We start from the raw sequence: 21,901 nt of genomic DNA on the forward strand, positions 1-21,901 counted from the left end.
TTTGCCTCCCAGAGATACAGAAGATTATACAATCACTTAGGCAAGGACTGGTTGTAGGAGCTCTACTGCCTTACCACACAAAACAGGATCTCAGCACACTTCCAACATTTAAGTTAGGCTGCACCCCCACAAATTGGATAAGAATATTTTTTAACCTGATATTTGTGCTAGATCTGAAGGAAAACCTGTGTCTGGGCCAGATACAGAACCCAGGACTCCTGACTCCTAATCCTGTACTTTAATCACAACTAGACAATCCTTTCCTGCTGCAGGAGACCATAACTTGGGGAGTCTACTTTTTAGAAGCCCTCTATAAAAGTACCCTGACAAGCACAGCTCCCACAGTGGGATGAAAGCATGCTGCTAGGACAGCAACAGGTCTCCAACAGAGAGACCTTCCTTCTCTCCTTGCAAGCGTCTGCAAGGGCAGAAAACTGGAAGAATTGATTTGAAAAGGGGAAGGAAGAAAAGGAAAAACACAGTTGTTGACTTTTTCTAGTATCTAGTTAATGAAGCACAAACTGAGCATAAGCGGGTGTGTTCTGCATACCCCATCTCTTCTGTCTTCAGTCAAGACCATACCCAACACTTTTCAATGCAGACCTATCTGCATGCTAGCAAGCTAGGAATGAGATCAGACCAGACACACCAAGCCAGATATGCTTTCCTATCACACACTGCATCATTGCTCCCCTCAGAATAATCTCAGACTAGAGCAGTGGGTTCTCAAACTGTGGGTCGTGACCCCATTTTAATGGGGTTGCCAGGGCTGGCGTTAGACATGCTGGAGCCCGGGGCTGAAGCCAAAGTCTGAGCTCCACCACCCAGGATTAAAACCCCTTCAGCTTCAGTCCTAGGCGGCAGGGCTCAGGTTTTGGCTTTAGCCATGGGCAGGGGGTTCAGTTTACAGTCCCCTCCCCCCAGGCCAGGGTTGAAGCCCCCCTTCTGGGTGGCAGGGCTCAGGCTTCAGCTTTGCCCTCAGGCAGCAGGGCTTGGACTTCAGCCCTGCTTCAATCCCCCTTCCCAGGGCCGTGTAGTAATTTTTGTTGTCAGAAGGGGGTCGTGGTGCAATGAAGTTTGAGACCCTGGACTAGAGGAATAAGGGATGGATGGTTATTACAGGCAGGGCTGGTAGCACTGCCTATTAAGGTTGTGCCACACTTCCTCATTAGAAGACCTTGTTATCAGTTGCTTATACTTTGCCAAACTAACCTTTCAGAGTGAAATTTTCCATGTTGGGTATGTCTCAGACTGATTTTTTTTTTTTTTTTTGGAGAAAAACACCTCTGCCAAAATATCTCAGCTGTTTCCAAGAATGAGGCTGGGAAAAATATGCTTTTCAATGCTTAACAGGAGAATCCATGATCTGGCTCCAGTGGCCCATAGTGTTACCCTTACTACAGTATTCAGCTAATGTACTCAGGGCACAACATAAAACCCCAAGCTGCACTCAGTAATACAGTAAGCCCAAAGTGTCTAGTGGACCACTTGAATCTTTGCCTTTATAACACTTGAAAATACATGATCATTTTAAAGTGCAGGTGTTTTTTAAAGAGGTTGTAAATTTTGTATTGGTTAAAGGATATGGCTTTGCTGCTCTGTATATCTATCCCCCATCACCGGAGTTTGTGTTAATTTATCCTTACAACACCCTCTTGAAATAAGGCAGTATTTGTAGTTCAGTCTGACAGAGGGAGAATCTAGGCACAGAGAAATTAAGGCCTAGATTTACAAAGGTCTTTAGGCACCTAAAGGTGCAAACAGGCACTTAGTGAAACATTCAGAAGTGTCTAGGTGTCCAACTTACATTGTATCAGTGTGGGAGTTAGGCCCCTTGATGCTTTTGAAAATCCTACTAGGCACCTATCTGCATCTTAAAGCACCTAAAGACCTTTGAAAATCTGGCCTAATGTGACTTGCCCAAAATCACCCGGGAAGTCCATGGCAGAGACAGGAACTGCATCCACATCTCCTGAGGCCCAGTTCAGTGTCTTAGACACAAACCCACAGAAGTTATTTACCAGTGCAAGAGTTTCAACATGAACCGCTGCAATGCACGGTTTTCCTATGCCACTGTTGTTTAAACCTGGAGGGACATCTCTAAGGCTGGGAAGCTAGTTTACTCTCCAGGCCCATTCAGACCTTGGTCTCTCTGCTCAGCCTGCTAACAAGGTGGTTTTGTGTTGTGGACAGTATTATGTTGACTGATTGATAGTCCCCAACTAATTTCACCTATGGCACTGAATAGCTCTTAAATGGTGAGAGTGGGTGTTTTCTGATAGTGTGTGTTTAACCAGTATTTTGACCTACACTTCTGCAGTTTGCAATAATAATTAATATATTTTTCAACTGTATGAGCAAAGGTGACATTTAAGTACAGGTAGTGGGGCCATGGCGGCTGGTATATGATATTAGAAAAGCCCAGTCATGAAGGAGTTAGAAGTAGCATAAGTAGGTATGCTGCCTAGTGCCCTCGGCTACCATTAAGTAACAGGAAAACCTAATTGTGCTGAATGGAGATGTACACCTTCATCACTGATTATGACATGGAAGAAAATTACTATATGCTTGGCATCATAATGGCCAATGGTGAAATGTGATGACACACCAATATGATGCACATTTCCATTAGGAATGATAAATCAAAGGTTATTCATTTGGTTTTGATTTATGCCTGGAAAATGTTATCCAGGGAAATCTCAATTTAAATCTCTTGAACCATAAAAAGGACATGAGTGCCCTCTTTTGGTGGCATATGAGAATTGTAGGCCTGACAATGCTTTTCCCACTGATTTGTTTTCCCCCTATATTTTAACCTTTCAATTTTTAATTACAGGCACTTGTCCCCAGCAGCCTCTAGTATTTTCAGTAATATAATTCAGTGTCCTTTCCTGTATTTTATTCTCTGTTTCAGAAGTAGACTGGATAACATTTAATCCTGTAAAATCTCCTCACAACCAGAGGCCTTAATCTTATTGGTAATCTTATTCCAGGAATAGAGTACAGAACTGTACACGGCCTGTACAGTTATTTCTAGAGCTTGGTGAAAAGCTTCATATTTTCTGAGCCAGACTAGGCAAGCACAAACCTATGGGTGCAGATGATCAAGATCTAGGCTGTGCAGGGAGAGATTATGTTTGGATTTCTCTCTGAATGGTTTGCTCAGGCTAGGGACTGCTCTACTTTATGTTTGATTTAACTCATGGTAGAACAGAAGAAGGCTGAACAGGAGACGGGGGAGGCAAATACCCGGGGGGGCTAAGCCTTCTCCTTGATCTACCCCTCCCCCCATGCCCCGCCCCACATATACACATTTCTCAATCACTATAGACAACATCATCCGGCCTGTTACTTGGGCCTATAACCTGGGTGTCGTGTTCTGCTCAGACCTCTTTCTAGGTTCTCACATCCAAGATATGGCTAAATCTCATCTTTTTTTTCTCCATCATATCTCTAAGATGTGGCCTTGTCTATCCATCCACCCAGCTAAAGCTCTCATCCAGGCTTTCATCATCTCATATCTCAGTTACTGCAATATTCTTTTCTCTGGCCATGACACATGCTGTCTTGCCCTGCACAGAATGCTGCTGCAAAGTTCATTTCCTTACGTCATTACTTTGACCACGTAACCTATTCTGAACCCACACTTACAAGGATCAAAAGGGTCATGCACTCAATTTTTGATAGGCAAAATCTGACTGAAGACTACATACTCAAGGAAGTTAGATGCATAGGAAGGTAAAGAAATAGGGTTGAAAATGATGACTCTGTGAGGGGCTAGATACTTTGATACTGTTTAACTATAAAGCCTTATCATGGCATTTCTTAGGATGTCACAGTGACTATTGGATGATGACATTCAATTCAGGAAATATATATACATGGCTTATTTGTCTGACTTGGATGTATTTGGAGAATTTTTGCAATCTTTATTACATGAATTCTTGATACCAACGCAGACACAATAGATAGAAAGTAATGCAGTAGACAGAGCATGCCTGAGAATGTATTGGGTACGTGATACACTATATAGATCAGAATGGAAGGCACATATTAATTGTCTCTGTCAAATGCCAAGATACTCTTTCTCTTTTCACCGTTATGTTGTTAATCCTATAATACAGAGAACATTTTATTCCCTATTGTTCCTCTCCCTGTTACACCTCCCAAACATGCACAAAATCCTTTAATATTTTGTAATAAATTAAACATTGGGAATAAGGACAACGCATGCTAATGAAAACAATCAAGAAGTATGCACACTTCTGTTAGATAATTTTTCTTTGGAAGGTCCTATATTGATGAATCTATGTGCTTGTATGGCCCTTCAAATAACCTCACAATCAGTAATGGATTTTAGGCGGGAAAGCACATCCCCATTTATAGATGGGGAACTTGCTAAAATAATCAACTTGCACCAGGTCACGCAGGAAGTGTGAGGCTGAAGTAGGATATTAACCCTGGTCTCCTGCATCCCAGTCCAGTTCCCTATATGACCATACTTAGGATAGGGCTTCTCAACTCAGAAAATTCTGTTGTCTCTTTCTTGCTTGTGGCTGTCACTTTTCAAATAATAAAGTTTTACTAGCCTTGATCTCCAAGATGAAAGAACTGATGGATTGGTCTGATCCAAATTGTTGGTATACATCTCCTTGCTATGAATAAGACTAGGGAAATGCATTTTTTATTTGTTCATTATTTTATATAACACATGTTGTACAGAAGACTAAGAGAGTTCTTGGTTTGTTTGCCCAATATTTCATAGAGCAGGGATTGGCAACCTTTGGCATGTGGCTCATCTGGGAAATCTGCTGGCGGGCTGGGACGGTTTGTTTACCTGCCGCGGCCGCAGGACCGGCCAATCACAGCTCTCATTGGCCACGGTTCGCTGTTCCAGGCCAATGCGGGCTGTGGGAAGTGGCAGCCAGCACATCCCTCGGCCTGCACCGCTTCCCGCAGTTCCCATTGGCCTGGAACGGTGAACCGCAGCCAGTGGGAGCTGCGATCGGCCAAACCTGCGGACACTGCAGGTAAACAAACAGTCCGGCCCACCAGTGGATTTCCCTGATGGGCCGCATGCCAAAGGTTGCCAATTCCTGTCATAGAGAATTGTTTAATGTTTCCTAGACCACATGTTTTCGATCACAAGATAAGACCTCCTAAAAGTGTACAAGTTAGTAATTTGACACAATCATTTAAGACATTTAAGCTGCACTGCTCTAAGGTTTCCTGTGTAGCAGCTCTGTGATAGCAGGAGAGATCTCTCCTGCCAGCATAATTAAACCACCCCCAATGAGCAGCAGTAGCTATGTTGGCAGGAGAGCATCTCCCACCGACACAGCACTGTTCACACCAGCACTTTTGTCTGTGAAACTTATGTTGGTCAGGACTTGTTTTTCACATCCCTGACCAACAAAAGTTTTGTCAACAAAAGTGCTAGAGTAGACAATGCCTTAGGCAAGATGCACTAGAGTCTAGTACAAATTTGCTCCTGACCTACCAGCAGTAGGGTGTGTCTAACTCCTGAGGACCTTGTATTGTACAACTTGGCCACTAGGGAAATTTTGTTGAAGGGGTTGGACTAAAGTTTTGTGATGTATTTAAAAGCACTTTGGTGCATAGCATTTTAATTAGCAAAACATGAAACAAATGAGAAGTAAAGAAATAATCTAAGACCAAGATTTCAAAAATGGGTGTTTGGTGTAAGGCTCCAAACCCATAGTTAGGCTCTATGCCCCCAATTGAGCAAGACATGGAAGCCAGTGCTAACTGAGTGCTTAATCAGTCCAAATCTTTTCCCAACAGGTTTCTTTTTTCAGTGAGAAGTTAGTCAAAACCGACCCATTCCCGCAAAGAGTTTGGATTACCATGAATCAACATGTTCTGCTGAAAACCCATTTCATCCAAAAAGTCCCGACAAGCACAACTTTGGAGCTTCAGTGCCAAGGCTCTTTGGCTCCCTGCTGTCTGCCAGGTGGGCTGTGCATGAGCCTAGCAAGCGAGCTGGTGGGAAACCAGGCAGGTTCTTGTCAGGAGCTGGCCCAGCTTCCATCGGAATTTTGTTGAAATTGAACAGTCTCCATGAAAGGGTTCTATTTTGACAAAGCTGCATCCTCTGATGTGGAAAAAAAGTTCCATCAGAGAATTTATGAAAAGTTCCACTCTATATGGATTTAGGAGCCTAATTTTAGCCCCCCGTTTTTGAAAATCCTGCTCAAAACACTCCCAACTAGGCGGGGGAGAGGGTGAGGATGGTTTGGGAGCAAGACTGATACTCAAACATCAGTTTTGAATGGATTCTGATGCAAGTCATGCTCTTATCCCTTTCATGTCACTTATGTAAAGAGGAATCTTAAAACAGTTAGTTACTGCAGCAATGCTTAGGAAGAAAAAACACAGCAAGTGTTGCCCTTAGCAATGCCCTTAGCAGTTTCTTTTTATTTTGCTCTCCAAAGCCACTGCTATTCAAGTTCTCTCCTCCTCAGAGCAATAACAGCTAAATTGTTCAATGCATCACATGGAGAGGTATGCACAGAGCTCCCATTAGCAAAAGGAGAAGTAAGGGACATTTTCCCCCTGTACTGCTTTAACGGTACAGTCCTATAGGACAGAAAGATGTGCTTCTGAGGAAGAGATTGTTGGATAAATATTAATCATAGTGTTCTCTCATTAATAGTTCCTGTATTTGTCTACTGCAGTCACATTTTTTAATCTTAAATCTATATTATTTTGCATTAGGCATATTTATATTAACAGTTTAAACAATTAGACATGCACTCAGTGTAACAAATCTGTATTAGATGCATGGGGACTTGTTTGTTTTGGCAAGAGAGAAAAGGGACGTGACATTTGAATTTACAGTCAAACTTTGATAATCCCAAAATCCTAATTTATTTGCAATGAATTCATGTTCCTTAACTTATATTAATTGCATTGAAATTTCTGTCAATTATCCAGACTCTCAGTTGTCAGAACTCATTCAGTATCCCTTGCACCATAAAGACAATCTGAGGTCTGGCTGCATTTAGATTCATATGTGGAGAGAGAGCATGATGTCTTCAAATAGCAGAAAATTCTTTGAAATTCTAAGAAAACAGTGCAGTGGAATGATTTAATTCATGTTAAACTAACTCTGGCATGTGGAGAATTTCAATTTAATTGGTTGTATCGAGGCCAAGCCCAGAAGTTTAGACCATAAACATAGACAATTATATACTAGATAAATTACAATATATATTATATACATATCTTATAAATTACATAGTAATAGAGGAGACCGAAGGAGGGGGAAAGAGAGATACTTAAGATACCTATAAGTGTAGAATGTAGGAATTGCCACATGATATCGGACCAGTAGTCGCTCTATCTTGCATCCTGGCGTCAATGGTCATTACAAGATTTTTCAAAGGGAGATGTAAAAGTCCAAACAGACAATTTTACAATACATGAATCTTGGAGGTGGGGAGGAATATTCTTCCAACCCCAGACAATTAGTGGTTGGTTTATATCTTGAAGTACTTGGGTTGGTAACCCTTACAAATGTTATCCTAGGTAGGGTACCTGTGGATGGTTTCTTACTACTTGTATAAATGTCTGATCATTTTTGGAGTCTAGTAAGTCTAGTAAGCTCTTCTCTTCAATAGTATCTATGACAGAGAGTTCCACAGGTTAATTGCCTATTGTGTATTAAAAACAAAAAAAATCCTTTTGTCAGATTATTTTTGCTTTTTTTATTTAATTGGTGGACTTCTTATTCTTTAATGTGTGTGTGTGTGTGTGTGTGTGTGTGTACACACAGATACATATGCATCTCTTTTTATGCCTAAAACCATCTATCTATATACTTATAGCTATATAGGAAAAATTGCAAGCTCTTAAGAAGAGATATTAGGAAGATTTATTTATTTTAATTATACACTGAAAAGGGGCACCTATTCATGTGCTCTAAGTGCCCTTGATATAACTTACAAATACCACAAAATTATTCCCCAAACATACCTAGAATGCAGCAGTAGCACTCACTATACCCCAACATCAGTAATCCAAGCAATTCAAAAGTTCCAAGTAGTAGTTGTACATTTACTTACATTGTATATTATACAAAAATGCAGAACCCTTGTCTTTAGCTAAAGTCCAGAATGACTTGCATATTACTATTAATGACCTTAACTTTGACATTATCTGTTTCCAAGGTTGTGTTCCTTATCTTTTTTTTTTAAGTTGTTACTTGAAACCATCTCTTTTCACATTCTTTTTACCAACAACCTGGAGTTTACGAACAACTCAGCAATAACAAATTAGCAAACACCTGCAGCAAAGAAAAACCATATGGTAAGAGGAAAGATTTAGGTTTCAGTATTCCAAGAGGCTTATTATAAATATCAATGCAAATATTAAAAATGGCGTGTCCATACCTTTTTAAAGTGACACTCTGATAAATGGGGATTCTAATATGTAGGTAAGAAAGGAAACCAGATGAAGAAAGAAGCAAAATATAAAATAATTCAGATGATCTCAGTATAAATGACACCTGAGTCTGACTTCACAGCAGGTCATGGTGCTTAACTGAAAGTTCTAACTAGACCCATTTATCAAAGAGATCACTCAGAGGGAAATTTAATTATCACAATTAATCTATCTGTAAAAAAAATGTCTCAGGGAAGCACACTGGAAATGTTTTGGGAAAGAATTTTGGGGTGGTAGAGCCAAACAAATAAAAGCTCAGAACTTTTCTTTACTCCCCCCCAATCCAAAAAGAAAAGTTAGAAAATAGAGGCAAAATACTGCAAATGTAGAATTTAGTTATGCCACATACGCACAGCCCAGCATAATGACTGATACAGGACTGCACTGTCAATGCAGGAGCTCATGGGGGAATTCTTCCTTCTTAAATCACAGCATTCCTCCCTGAGTTATCCAGGCTGCAGGGAGAGAGTGCCTGCTTCTACACCCCTTTTTCAGGTGGAACATAGTCCCTATTGTGCACCAGTTGCCCTCCATGAGCCAGTCAGAGGGAAAGGAGATTTGACCCCATGGCCTGACTTCTTCCCTCCACCTTTGGGGCATTGTACAGTCCTCAGGAAGAAGGATGGAGCAGTCCCTGTGCTTCCATACACCCACGGGCTAGAATTTTACTTAGCCCTGGAAGATCTCCCTGCAAGCACCCCACACCCCAGAGCCTCCCCTCAGTGTAGGTGAGCAGGCACAATCTGGCCATGTACTCGTTAATATGTGTATGGTGCTTTTGAAAATGTAAATTCCTATTTGAATTATTTGTATAAACAGGCCAAATTCAGCATGGGTGTAAACAGGAGCAAATCCATTGCTTCAATAAAGTTGCACTTGCTTTATGCCTGGGCTGAATTTGGCCACAATTCCAAAGCCAGGATTCTTTTGTTGAGTAGAATGGGCCAGAGTCTCTGCTGAGACAATAGAAGAATGTAGGGGGAGGGAAGGGCAAATGGTTCTAAACCATCTTTCTGATCCCTAGATACTGGACTTGCTGGTGGGGGAAGGGTCTCAATTGGCCTCCAGTTGTAATCAACAACAGCCTATTTAAGTGTTTAAATGTTTGAAAAATTACACCACTCATTCCTGTTGACTCCCAGCTCTATTTCCTTGACTCCAAATTAACCCTGCTCTGCAGAACCAGCCTATCTCAGCTGGGCTGCGGGGATGTGTGCCAGGGATGCCATATGCATGAGTGTCACATGAGATGCATAACACTTGGAAGCCCTGTGCAGGGATTGAGATTTTTGGCTGGTCCCTGTGCAGGGAGAGAAGGTTTCTTGCACCCTCCCCCTTCCATACACACCAACGCAGCCAGTCACTGAAAAGAATGCCCAAAGAAGGCAGGAAAGTAAATACTAAGGAGAGACTCAGTGGGACTCCCCTGCAGTCCATCAGCGGTGATTTGGAAGCTGAATAACTGATGGATAACACCATGCAGAGGGTTGGTGCACTCAGATAGCTGCTTTAGTGCTTTGATCATCCAGTGCCAGATTGTGTTTGCCCATTACATGGGTCAGTTGTTGTAGGAGGGTGCATGGACCATTTGCACTCCCTACAACCAGAGGAGTACAGGAACGGGTCCCTTCAGACTCCCCTCAGGGGGCACAAAGCACCATTCCAAAATGGGTTGGGAGGGTGGGGCCATGACCCTGACCCTACTCCACAGTGGGTTGTCAAACAGAACTGCACACAGTGAAAAATCCACTATGCCCCATAAAGAGATATAGCATGTATTGGGGACCTGGGGATGGTATCATGCCAGTGCCTCTCCACGTTTCCCCGGTGGTGCGGTGGCTCCCTAAAGGAAGATTCTTGAAGACGTGATAAGATCACAACATAGAATCCGCTGTCATTCATGAGAGGGATGAGGGTTTGGGAATGTCCAAAATTGTGACTGGGGCTAATATTTTCATAGTTTTTCCCGTTGTAGTGTGAAAAGTTACAGATTGCTCTCCAGACATTGCTGAAGTTCTTTACTGATTTATATATATATTTGGCTTGCTACATTATTCAAGTTATACTAATCACCAGAGAAGAAGGAAACAAGACTCCACAGCAGATTGAATTACTATTTAATTGGGCGTCCTGTGAAATAAACATTACAAGTTCGATAAGACTAAAACGTGAATCACAAGTCTGGAGAATTGTAAAGTGTTCAAGAAAGTGATGAGAATACTCAGTATAGAATGGCACAGGAGGAGGGAGACAAGCTCAGGAGCAATGCTCATCGAAAGGATAATATTTAGAGACAGTGACTTGATTCCACGCAGAAATCTGAGCTGTGGTAAAGGCTCCTATGGACACAGCTGGGAAAAACATGAAAAAACAAATCTCTATACATATTTTTTCTCGTTTTAAAATAATTTTGTTTATATTTTATGCAGATTGTGATATTGCATCCACTGTGGTACCTGAATGCCTTCCAGTAATGAATGAAGGTCCAGTTCAGCAAAGCACTTGACTTAGGGCTGGATGCTCAAAAGGAGATAGGCTACTGACTTCCACTGATTTCAGTGGGAGTTCGGAGCCAAAATAGAAGTTAGGAGCCTAACTCCTTTTGAGCATTCAGCCCTTAACCATTAAATTTAAGCACATGCTTAAGTGCTTTGCTGAAACAGGACTTGCATTGACTAACACCTGCCATGTGCTCTCCTTTTGTGTCTGATATTCTGCAGCTATTCTGGTGACTAGATCTACTGGCAGGTGTGTTTGCAGAAACAACAGATCTTGAGACAATACTGCAGAATATTCATGAAAAGTGAATTTCAAAAGTGCAATTATGAGAATTTGCACCAGCTTTATTTTGTGAAGTATAAAATAATAATCAGAGTGAATCGAATGCTAATAAAGGATTGACAGACCTGAGGCTGAGGTCCTCTCTTTACTCACATAACAAGTAGCTGTAGCAATGTAAGCTTCTACTCCCTATTCTGCCAGTTTGCCTCAACTCTGACCATCTCAAGGGCTTAAAGTCCTGTTCAGTTTCCAGTCACTCCTCTGCATCTCTGCTGAGATTGCCAGCTGTAATGATGGATACCTTTCCAGCAGAAACTGGCCAATCAAGAGCTCCATTTCACAGAGACAACTAAAGAGCTATTGGACTGTAACAATTCTTAGTTGCTGTTATACAGAGGTGGCTCCAAACCAGCCACTTTGAAATGAAGGGCTCTATAGCCTCTTATCATTTCCCTGAGCCATCCAGTCCTCAAAAAAACCCAAATCTTCAGCAAGTTTATTTCTGCTTGGAAATTGCAAAGGTTGCCAGTTTGCCGCTTGCCACCAGATGGCCTAACCATTCCACCATTCATCAGGAACACTCCATTACAGAATAGCAGCTGTAACTTTTACGCTTTGCATATTTTTGTTACTGAACAACCCTCACATTGACATTTACTACTTATTCAACTGATTACAAATGATCAGAGTTTTTTAACTGACCCTTCCTCTGCACAATATGGAAAAGGTAGGCTTGCAGAAGGCCAGAGCTATCCACAGAGACTGAGTACTCGTTCCTCTATTTGTCTCTTGGTAAAAATATACTCTTATTATAGTCACCCACATACCTTGACCTCTCCTCAGGCTTCAGCAGATGCAGATGCAATAAATTGTTCCCTGCCTCTTATCTATGCTCTAAAATAGGAGATTTCTTGGCCCTGTAAAAAGAATTCTCCACTGGCCAGTTAAACTGAGTTTAAATTTGCTTTATGTCTCCAGAGCAGTGCAAAGCAGATGTAATGGGCCAGAGAATCTGACTTGGGGAGTCTGAAATGTTGGTTTTGACTTATAAAGCCCTAAGTGGTTTGGGATTTGAGAAACGCCGCCCATCCCTGTGTTATACTGTTGCAGTTGTGATCAATGGGATTGCGTGAGCTAACAACTGCCTGGTTTAAAAAGGAAGGAGACTGGCACCAGGGCTTTGTCTATGAGGAGTTCTAGAGGATGAAGAACCTGCAGCCGGGCTGGGTCAGCTGACTCAGGCTTGCAGGGCTCAGGCTCCATGGCTGAAAAATCGCCATGTAAACATTCAGGGTCTTGGCTGGAACTGAGAGGATGGAGGGTCCCAGAACCCATGCTCCAGCCTGAACTTGAACACTACCCAGTGATTTTTAGCCCTGTGAGCCCAAGTCAGCTGACTCAGGCCAGCCACAGCTCTTTTATCCCTTTGTAGACATACCCCTAGAGTCAGGAACTGACTTCCCCTCTTGGTCTGAAAGAGGCCAGTTTTGGTGAACCTTTACAATATACTTCAGAGTTCTTCTCTGATTTTGCTTGGTGGACAGTTTGGGAAGGCTTGTGGGGGAAGAATGCTTTTCTGTTCAGGGTGGAGTAAATAGGTCCGATTCCAACTGAAGTCACAGTGGTGTAAATCAAGAGTAACTCTACTGAAGCCAATGGTGTTATACTCAATATACAGCCGTGTGAGTGAAATCAGAATCAGGCCCACTGGGTGACTTACTGGGAGAAAGAGAAGTGGTTGGAGGAGAAGATGCAATATTTTATGTATTATGCCACTGATTTCTTAGTGCATCTTTTAATGTTTGTACAAATGCTAAGAGCCTTGGCTATGTGCTTTAAAAACAAATCTAAACGACCAAAACAGGTACATTAATTTACTCAAATATCACCATTTATTTTCTTACACATCTGTGTCTTTTTATAATGATTTTTATTACTATTTTAATATGAAGAAGCCTAAGGTGGGGAGAGAACACCAATGCTCAGTGGCAGAATGCATCTGCTCTAGATGTGTTCAGATCAGCTTCTGTAAGGTATTGGAATTGTTGCATGATGATCCAAACCAAACCTCTGAACTTTCTGAGACTCCTTGTGTCATTATATCCAAAGTACAAATGATGAGACCCTGGAGCAAATTTTCCTAAAGCATGCAGTAGTTGAACTTGCTTAAACTTCAGTAATTGGGGGGGGCGGAGGGGGAGGATCTGAAGTCTTTAGTTATTCTGGTAAATTGATGAATTATTACTATAGGGAAATGGTAAATGCTTGGTAATTGGTAAATATTTCCAGTTTGGTTGTAAAAATGTCTTAGAGTAACGTTGGAAATTTCATCCAATTTAATCCAACCTCAGGCCCTTCTCCGTTAATGCAAGAGCATCCGAGTCAGATTCTAATTTCAATTACACTGAAATCAATTGTAGCACCATTCACATGACAGGAATTAAGTAAGATTTACATCACAGTGACTGAGATCAGTATCTAGCCCTCAGTAGTAGGTTATGTATCCTTGGAGAATAAAATTAATTTTGAATTCTTGTAAATTCTGCTTGCTTGTGCTCTTATTTACTAACTGTCTGACTGAGTGAGATCTTCTGGGTCAGCATGATTTAGACGTCCTTTATTACACAGTTTCCAATTCAGTACATTTTTTAATCAAGACCAAATTGAAGCAGGGTTCCAGGTATCTGTGTGTATATATATATATATACATATGTATAATATATATACATAATATATATTATTTCCACTAAATAAATATTGTCTGTGTGTGTGTTTATTGTGAAACAGCATGCCAGAAGGCAGCAGGAGAGTGATATAGGAGAGATATGTAAGACCCAGGATGAGGAGAAGCCTTATTCCCTGTAGAGGAAAGAAAGGTTGCTAGAGAATAGATTAATTAAAGGCACCTGAAGCTAATTAGAGCACCTGAAGCCAGTCACCTGATAAAACCCCCTGCTTCAATCAGCTAGGGGGAAGGAATTGGAGCAGAGGAGAGTTTGGAGAGGTGCTGTGGCTGGCTAGAAGACCAAGACCAAGACCAAGACCAAGACCAAGACCAAGACCAAGACCAAGACCCTAAGTGAAGAGACACCTGGCTTGTGCAGAGAGAGGGCAGGAAGCCCCACAAGCAGAAGAGCAGGAGAGAGAAGTAGCCCAGGGGAAAGAAGCACTAGTTCAAGTGGTTCACCACTATCCCTAGGGCCCCTGGGCTGGGACCTGGAGTAGAGGGTGGGCCTGGGTCCCTCTCCACTACCCTTCTCTGGGTTACTAGTGGGACAATAGATACCCTAGTTCAGGGTCAGGAAACTGTGTCCTGAATCTCTTTTCTCCCTCTTCCCCCCCCCAAGAAGAGGAAGCATGGGACCCATCATAATTGTGCTGGCAATTTGCCACAGTATACACCCACACAAAATATTTATTTAGTAGAAACACTGAAATTCCCTAAGTCTACATTTCTAAATAGCAATAATAGAACCAGGGGTATGCAGGGTTTTATTTATTATTATTATTTATTATTTTATTTTAAATGGAGTGTTAAAAATATTATCACCTTTTAAAGCAAGTTAAGACTTATTTTTATATTTTTAAAATCATATTAACTCAAAGCTTGCTAAGGAATAAATAGTCTAGAGAGGATAATTGAGATTTAGCTGGCTTAAGCATTAATGCATCAAAATCAGATGCCAGATCATTAATTAATTCTACAAATCATAGTGTTGCCATTACTGGCAAATACTGAGACTAATACGAAGGAGCAAATTAAATTACATTTTTTTTCTCTATATAGCTTTTGCCAAAAATAAAGCAATGAGTATTTTTAGGTGATTAAATCCAGATATTTATATCTTTAAAACTTTTCAATGATTCTTAATTTTCTGAATCATTCTATTTATTTAACATTGTATTTATAGAATGTGTATATCCTAGGCTATAAGCACATTTTCATCAGTGCTGAAATCTACATAAAGGGAAACATACCTAAAGTGTCAGAAAAGTCAATTCAACAGACTTAAATGCACAAAAATTCAGACCCCCTTCAAATCACTCTGCTTGGCAAAACACTGAACAAAGACAGGCCTTGCAATGTGACCTGAAGAGCAACAGTATCAAGCTCTGTCAGACCAATGGGGAGAAACAAATTAGAAGTGACATAATAGAGGCATAAAAGAACCTTTGGAATGCCCACAAGTGAAACTTTAAAGTACGCAGGCAACTGCCCAGTAGCATCTTCTGACTCCTCAGAAGTACTTAAATGCCTCCCTACCTGCCTCTGCCTCATTAAAAATACTTCCGTGGAAAGCACAGCCCACATAATATATTCAAATCTAAAACCCAATGGAACAGGGCCAAGCAGAGCTGAAAACTTTACAGCTATCTTACCACAAAGGTCACAATGACCTTCTCTTAAAATAAAAGATTTAAAGACAGCACAATAATTGGTGAACTGCCTCAAAAGCCGCTGTCTTGAGCCTGGGTCCAATAGTAGCTCATGTGAGTTTCTGGTAACGTGGAAGAAAACAGGTAGGTTTTTAAACCCTAGCGCACAACTCGCACACAAGGTAGACACACTTAGATAAACCCAATTTTGATGTGTAAGACCCTCCTACATCTGAGGTCAGATATAGCCGACATGGCTATGCCCTTCTCTCCTGAATCCCTTTTTACTCATGCAGGCTTAGTACCCATCCTGAGGCATTTGAGCTGACAGTAATCATCTGTTATAGTCCATACAGCTAGGTCTCAGTAATACATGAGAAGACAGCATAGATAATCATAACCCTTTTATTCAGTAATTTTTCATTTAACAGCATGAACCACAGAGTAGGGTTCTTGTCAGTCAGTAACCTGGGAGCCAGAGATGAGACCAATGGGACTGATGTTAACTGGGAGATAGTCTCTTCCTAGCTAGTGTCTCCATGTCCATCACAGCAGATCAAAACTCTAGTGACAACCCCTCATCAGTATCTCTCTGGCAGTCCTGCTGAACTATTTTAGCCAGCATACAGTGGACACTGAAGAATCTTGTCAACAAGGATGCTCATCAATGTCAACTTGTAAAGGTGACTTTTGTGACTGGGACATGTCCATTAGAAACTGGACCAGGACACTTTCCCACCACCAGCTCATTTTACATAGGGCATGATTATCTGGTTTCAGTTACTGACAATCTCTGACTGGATTTGAACCTGTGACCCTACTGTGGACTGTCCCTTTATCAGTCCCCTTTATATAGCCAAAAAAGACAAGAGAGGAATTTTAAAATGGCCTAGTCTTGTTACAATTGTCACTAGCTGAGTATTCAGTACATCGTAAGCTAATGAGGAGATCAGTGGGGAGGAGGTGTGGACCGTGTGGCCATGCTGATTACTTCAGGTTGGAAGCATAGGGTTTCCTTTCCAAAACTGGAATGTGATGGAATGTGAGCCCTGGGATGGCATTAAAATGGGGCTGGACTCAATGTACCGCTCACCCCGCTGCACTGCCGAGTCACTTTGTGAGCAAACTCAAATCCTCACTACACAGGCACTGGAAATGCTGAGGCTGATTGTTCTTGGTGATTGCGTTCTGCATGTCAGTGACGAATATTTTGAGCCAGTTTTGGATTTCCTGGCTACCATGATGATCAGGGGCCTATTCTGGGTCGTTAATGAAACAACTCATACAGCTGGTCCAACTTTGGATCTGATTTTTAGACTGGGATTATAAATCAGGCAATTGGATTGGCTGCTCTTTGACAATCATAGTACAGCAAAGGCCCAGTCATCTTATTACCATCTATTTCTGACTAGGAGATTGCAACCTTTCTTTTCAGAAGTGAACCTTGCTGCTGTTATCCCTGGTTTTGTTACCTCAAGATTAGACTATGACAACATGCTGTTCATGGGGCTACCGCTTAAAACCATTTGGAGATGGAACCAGAACACAGTGGCTTGCTTGCTTGGTGGGGCATCTCACTGGGTGCATATGACACCAGTGCTCCAGGATCTGCACTGGCTGCCTATTGGTTCCTTTGTGGAATTTAAGGTGTTGATTATGAGCAACAAAGTCATAAATGGCCTGAGACCATCCTATCTAAGGGACCTCTCTCTCCATGTGCCATGCTGCCACTGCTGTGGTCAGCTGGGTCCCTTATAAAAGAGAGCAGGTGGCTGGTAGGGTGCTCTCTGGAAGGGCTCCCAGGTTTTGGAATTCATATGCACACATACACCCCATTGGTATGAATTTGGTGACCTTTCAGACATGCTGCAAAAGAAACCTCTTTGGTAGGGTTTTTGGAGAGAGCAGACTTCCCACAACTGGAGTCACTGTAGGTGTCTAGCTGGATAAGTTACAATTATGACTGTAATGCTGCTGAGATTTCATTGTGCCAATAATGATGTGCTAGGGCACCTAAAGCCTCAGATGAGTGTCTTTGTCATGATTATACAATTAAATAAATAAAATAACCCCCAAAATTATCTATTGAGACCAAATTTTTGCTCACATTTTTTGGTGTTGCAGCTCTAGCTCTAGGAGATGACAGCTTGGATAGTTTTAGAAGGCAAAGATTTTCACTTTTTTGAAATGTGAGGTTTACTCCATGTCATACTTATTAATTCTACCAGTGTCCTTGGAAAAGACAAGCCCAAAATGAGAGCTATGAAGATACCTAGTGAATCAGGGAACAGTCAGCTGCTGTGCGAGCATTCTCTGCATAAGAATGTCTAGCTTTCTTGCTTTCGGTTTTATTATTTTCCGTTCATGGAAGTTAATTAATTACAGTAATTAAAAATGACACCAAATCTATGTGGGTCTAACAAACTTTATTCCAGATGGGTTTCAGAGTAGCAGCTGTGTTAGTCTGTATCCGTAAAAAGGAAAGGAGTACTTGTGGCATCTTAAGTGAGCTGTAGCTCGCGAAAGCTTATGCTCTAATAAATTTGTTAGTCTCTAAGGTGCCACAAGTACTCCTTTCCTTTGTTCCAGATGGACTCTGCCACATAATGAGGGAGAGTTGAGAGGGATTTTTTTCCTTTTCAAAGAAAGCCAGTCAGTGGGACTGCAGCTCTGGCAGTTTGGGGAGTTTGGGAAGCAAACTCTGCCATGTACATTGGTCAAACTGGACAATCTCTATGTAAAAGAGATCACGGTCTCCCACAGCATTCTTGTCAGCAAGTTAAGGAAGTATGGGCTGGATGAATGCACTATAAGGTGGGTAGAAAGCTGGCTAGATTGTCGGGCTCAACGGGTAGTGATCAATGGCTCCATGTCTAGTTGGCAGCCGGTGTCAAGTGGAGTGCCCCAGGGGTCGGTCCTGGGGCCCGTTTTGTTCAATATCTTCATAAATGATCTGGAGGATGGTGTGGATTGCACTCTCAGCAAATTTGCGGATGATACTAAACTGGGAGGAGTGGTAGATACGCTGGAGGGGAGGGATAGGATACAGAAGGACCTAGACAAATTGGAAGATTGGGCCAAAAGAAATCTAATGAGGTTCAATAAGGATAAATGCAGGGTCCTGCACTTAGGATGGAAGAATCCAATGCACCGCTACAGACTAGGGACCGAATGGCTCGGCAGCAGTTCTGCGGAAAAGGACCTAGGGGTGACAGTGGACGAGAAGCTGGATATGAGTCAGCAGTGTGCCCTTGTTGCCAAGAAGGCCAATGGCATTTTGGGATGTATAAGTAGGGGCATAGCGAGCAGATCGAGGGACGTGATCGTTCCCCTCTATTCGACACTGGTGAGGCCTCATCTGGAGTACTGTGTCCAGTTTTGGGCCCCACACTACAGGAAGGATGTGGATAAATTGGAAAGAGTGCAACGAAGGGCAACGAAAATGATTAGGGGTCTAGAGCACATGACTTATGAGGAGAGGCTGAGGGAACTGGGATTGTTTAGTCTGCAGAAGAGAAGAATGAGGGGGGATTTGATAGCTGCTTTCAACTACCTGAAAGGGGGTTTCAAAGAGGATGGCTCTAGACTGTTCTCAATGGTAGCAGATGACAGAACGAGGAGTAATGGTCTCAAGTTGCAATGGGGGAGGTTTAGATTGGATATTAGGAAAAACTTTTTCACTAAGAGGGTGGTGAAACACTGGAATGCGTTACCTAGGGAGGTGGTAGAATCTCCTTCCTTAGAGGTTTTTAAGGTCAGGCTTGACAAAGCCCTGGCTGGGATGATTTAACTGGGACTTGGTCCTGCTTTGAGCAGGGGGTTGGACTAGATGACCTTCTGGGGTCCCTTCCAACCCTGATATTCTATGATTCTATGATTCTAAAAGAATAAAAGGACACAAATCAGACATCAAGAATTATAACATTCAAAAACCATTCGGAGAACACTTCAGTCTCTCCGGTCACTCAATTACAGACCTGAGTGGCTATCCTTCAACAAAAAAACTTCAAAAACAGACTCCAACGAGAAACTGCTGAATTGGAATTAATTTGCAAACTGGATACAATTAACTTAGGCTTGAATAGAGACTGGGAATGGATGAGTCATTACACAAAGTAAAACTATTTCCCCATGTTATTTCTCCCCTCCCCCCGTTCCTCAGATGTTCTTGTTAACTGCTGAAAATGGCCTACCTTGCTTGTCACCATGAAAGGTTTTCCTCCTTTTCCCCCCGCTGCTGCTGGTGATGGCTCATCTTAAGTGATCACTCTCCTTACAGTAAAAAGAAAAGGAGTACTTGTGGCACCTTAGAGACTAACAAATTTATTAGTCTCTAAGGTGCCACAAGTACTCCTTTTCTTTTTGTGAATACAGACTAACACGGCTGCTACTCTGAAACCTGTCATTATGTAGAAGAAAACTATTTCTTCTGAAGCCATTACCCAATGCATAATTGTGAGTTATTAGACACAATGGGTGAAATCCTGGCCTCATCAAAGTCAGTGGGATGTTTGCCATTGACTTCAGTAGGGCCAGGATTTCACTGAATGTCTAAAACTACTTCTCCACCTTTTTCCCCCAAGCACAGACAGAAGACATTGGAATTACATACCAAAAAGAAATGCACAGTACATCCATTCTCCAGGCGCCATTCCTAAGGAAGAAGACTGACTGACTTAATTCCTGGTCATTAGGTCAACTAATTGGCTGGGGTCATAAAAAATAAAGACTTTATTGTCCCATTTAATTTTGAGATAGGCAAGAATAAAATAATTTTAATTCTCTCAATATGATTGATCTCCTGGATAAAGGTTAAAAATATCTTTCAGTGCGAAATAATGGCTTGAATCACATCTGAAAAAAAACTACTACCCAAAGTCAATGAAGTAAAACTTCATTGTGTTGCCAAAGGCGAAGCCTCGTTCTGATCCAAGGAAAAGAATACACGCAGTGTTAAATGTATTTTTAGCTGGTCTCTGGCACAGTGGTAGAGCTTCTAGATACAGACTGTGTGATTAAAAAAAAAAACCTAGGAAAATTGAAAAATAGATTCTGTTCACTGATAATGGCAAAAGAAAGATTTCCTTTGTGCCTACCATTTCCTTAAAATACATCAGAACCTCCCAAACTCACCTGATATTTTAGCAACAAAATATACATACCCATATTACCTTTTAAATCATTTTCTAAGGGTCTGCTTTGCTCACAGAAATGGAGGCGATATAAAGAGGCAGTTGATCCTGCCTGGATGTGTGAAAGGAAGCCACTTCTACAGCATCATTTCCTTCTTCTTACAAACACGTAAAAATCTCATTAAAGGGGTTCTGTGGAGTTCAGGATCCATTGTCTTGGAGGGATTAAGGGGGCATTTAGTAGCATCCCCCTTGAAACTTGCTGGACTTTTGAGGGTAATTTCCTACTGACTTACTGTGTGTGTGTGTGTGTGTGTGAGAGAGAGAGAGAGAGAGAGAGAGAAAACAAGCAGAAAACCACTACAAAAAATGTTTTCCCCTTTCCCTTTGGTAAGTTTACAGAATTAATTATTGCCTGGCTTGGGAGAGGTTACTGCCAGGCCAGTTGGCAGACACACTGATTCAGTATAAATCGCCATATTTGGGGTTAGGAAGGAATTTTCTCCCAGGTCAGATTGGCTGAGACCATAGGGGTTTTTCACCTTCCTCTGCAGCATTTTTTTCACACAACGCACAGTCAACCTGTGGAACTCCTTGCCAGAGGATCGTATGAAGGCCAAGACTATAACAGGGTTCAAAAAAGAACTAGATAAGTTCATGGAGGATAGGTCCATCAATGGCTATTAGCCAAGATGGACAGGAATGGTGTCCCTAGCCTCTGTTTGCCAGAAGCTGGGAATGGGGATGGATCACCTGACATTGGCCACTGTGAGAAGACAGGATATTGGGTAGATGGACCTTTGGTCTGAACAGTATGGCCATTCTTATGTGTAGGGTGACCAGATGTCCCGATTTTTTTATAGGGACAGTCCTGATTTTTGGGTCTTTTTCTTATATAGGCTCCTATTACTTCCCACCCCCTGTCCTGATTTTTCACACTTGCTGTCTGGTCACCCTACTTATGTGGCATAGGTGACTTGTGGGTTTAAACTAATATAAATGGTGAATTCTCTGTAACTTGAAGTATTTAAACCATGATTTGAGGACTTTAGTAACTCAGCCAGAGATTAAGTATCTATTTCAGGAGTGGGTTTGGTTCTGTGGCCTGTAATGTGCAGGAGGTCAGACTAGATGATCACAATGGT

The sequence above is a fragment of the Dermochelys coriacea genome, chromosome 4 (assembly GCF_009764565.3).
Source record: "Dermochelys coriacea isolate rDerCor1 chromosome 4, rDerCor1.pri.v4, whole genome shotgun sequence".
Lineage (NCBI taxonomy): Eukaryota > Metazoa > Chordata > Testudines > Dermochelyidae > Dermochelys > Dermochelys coriacea.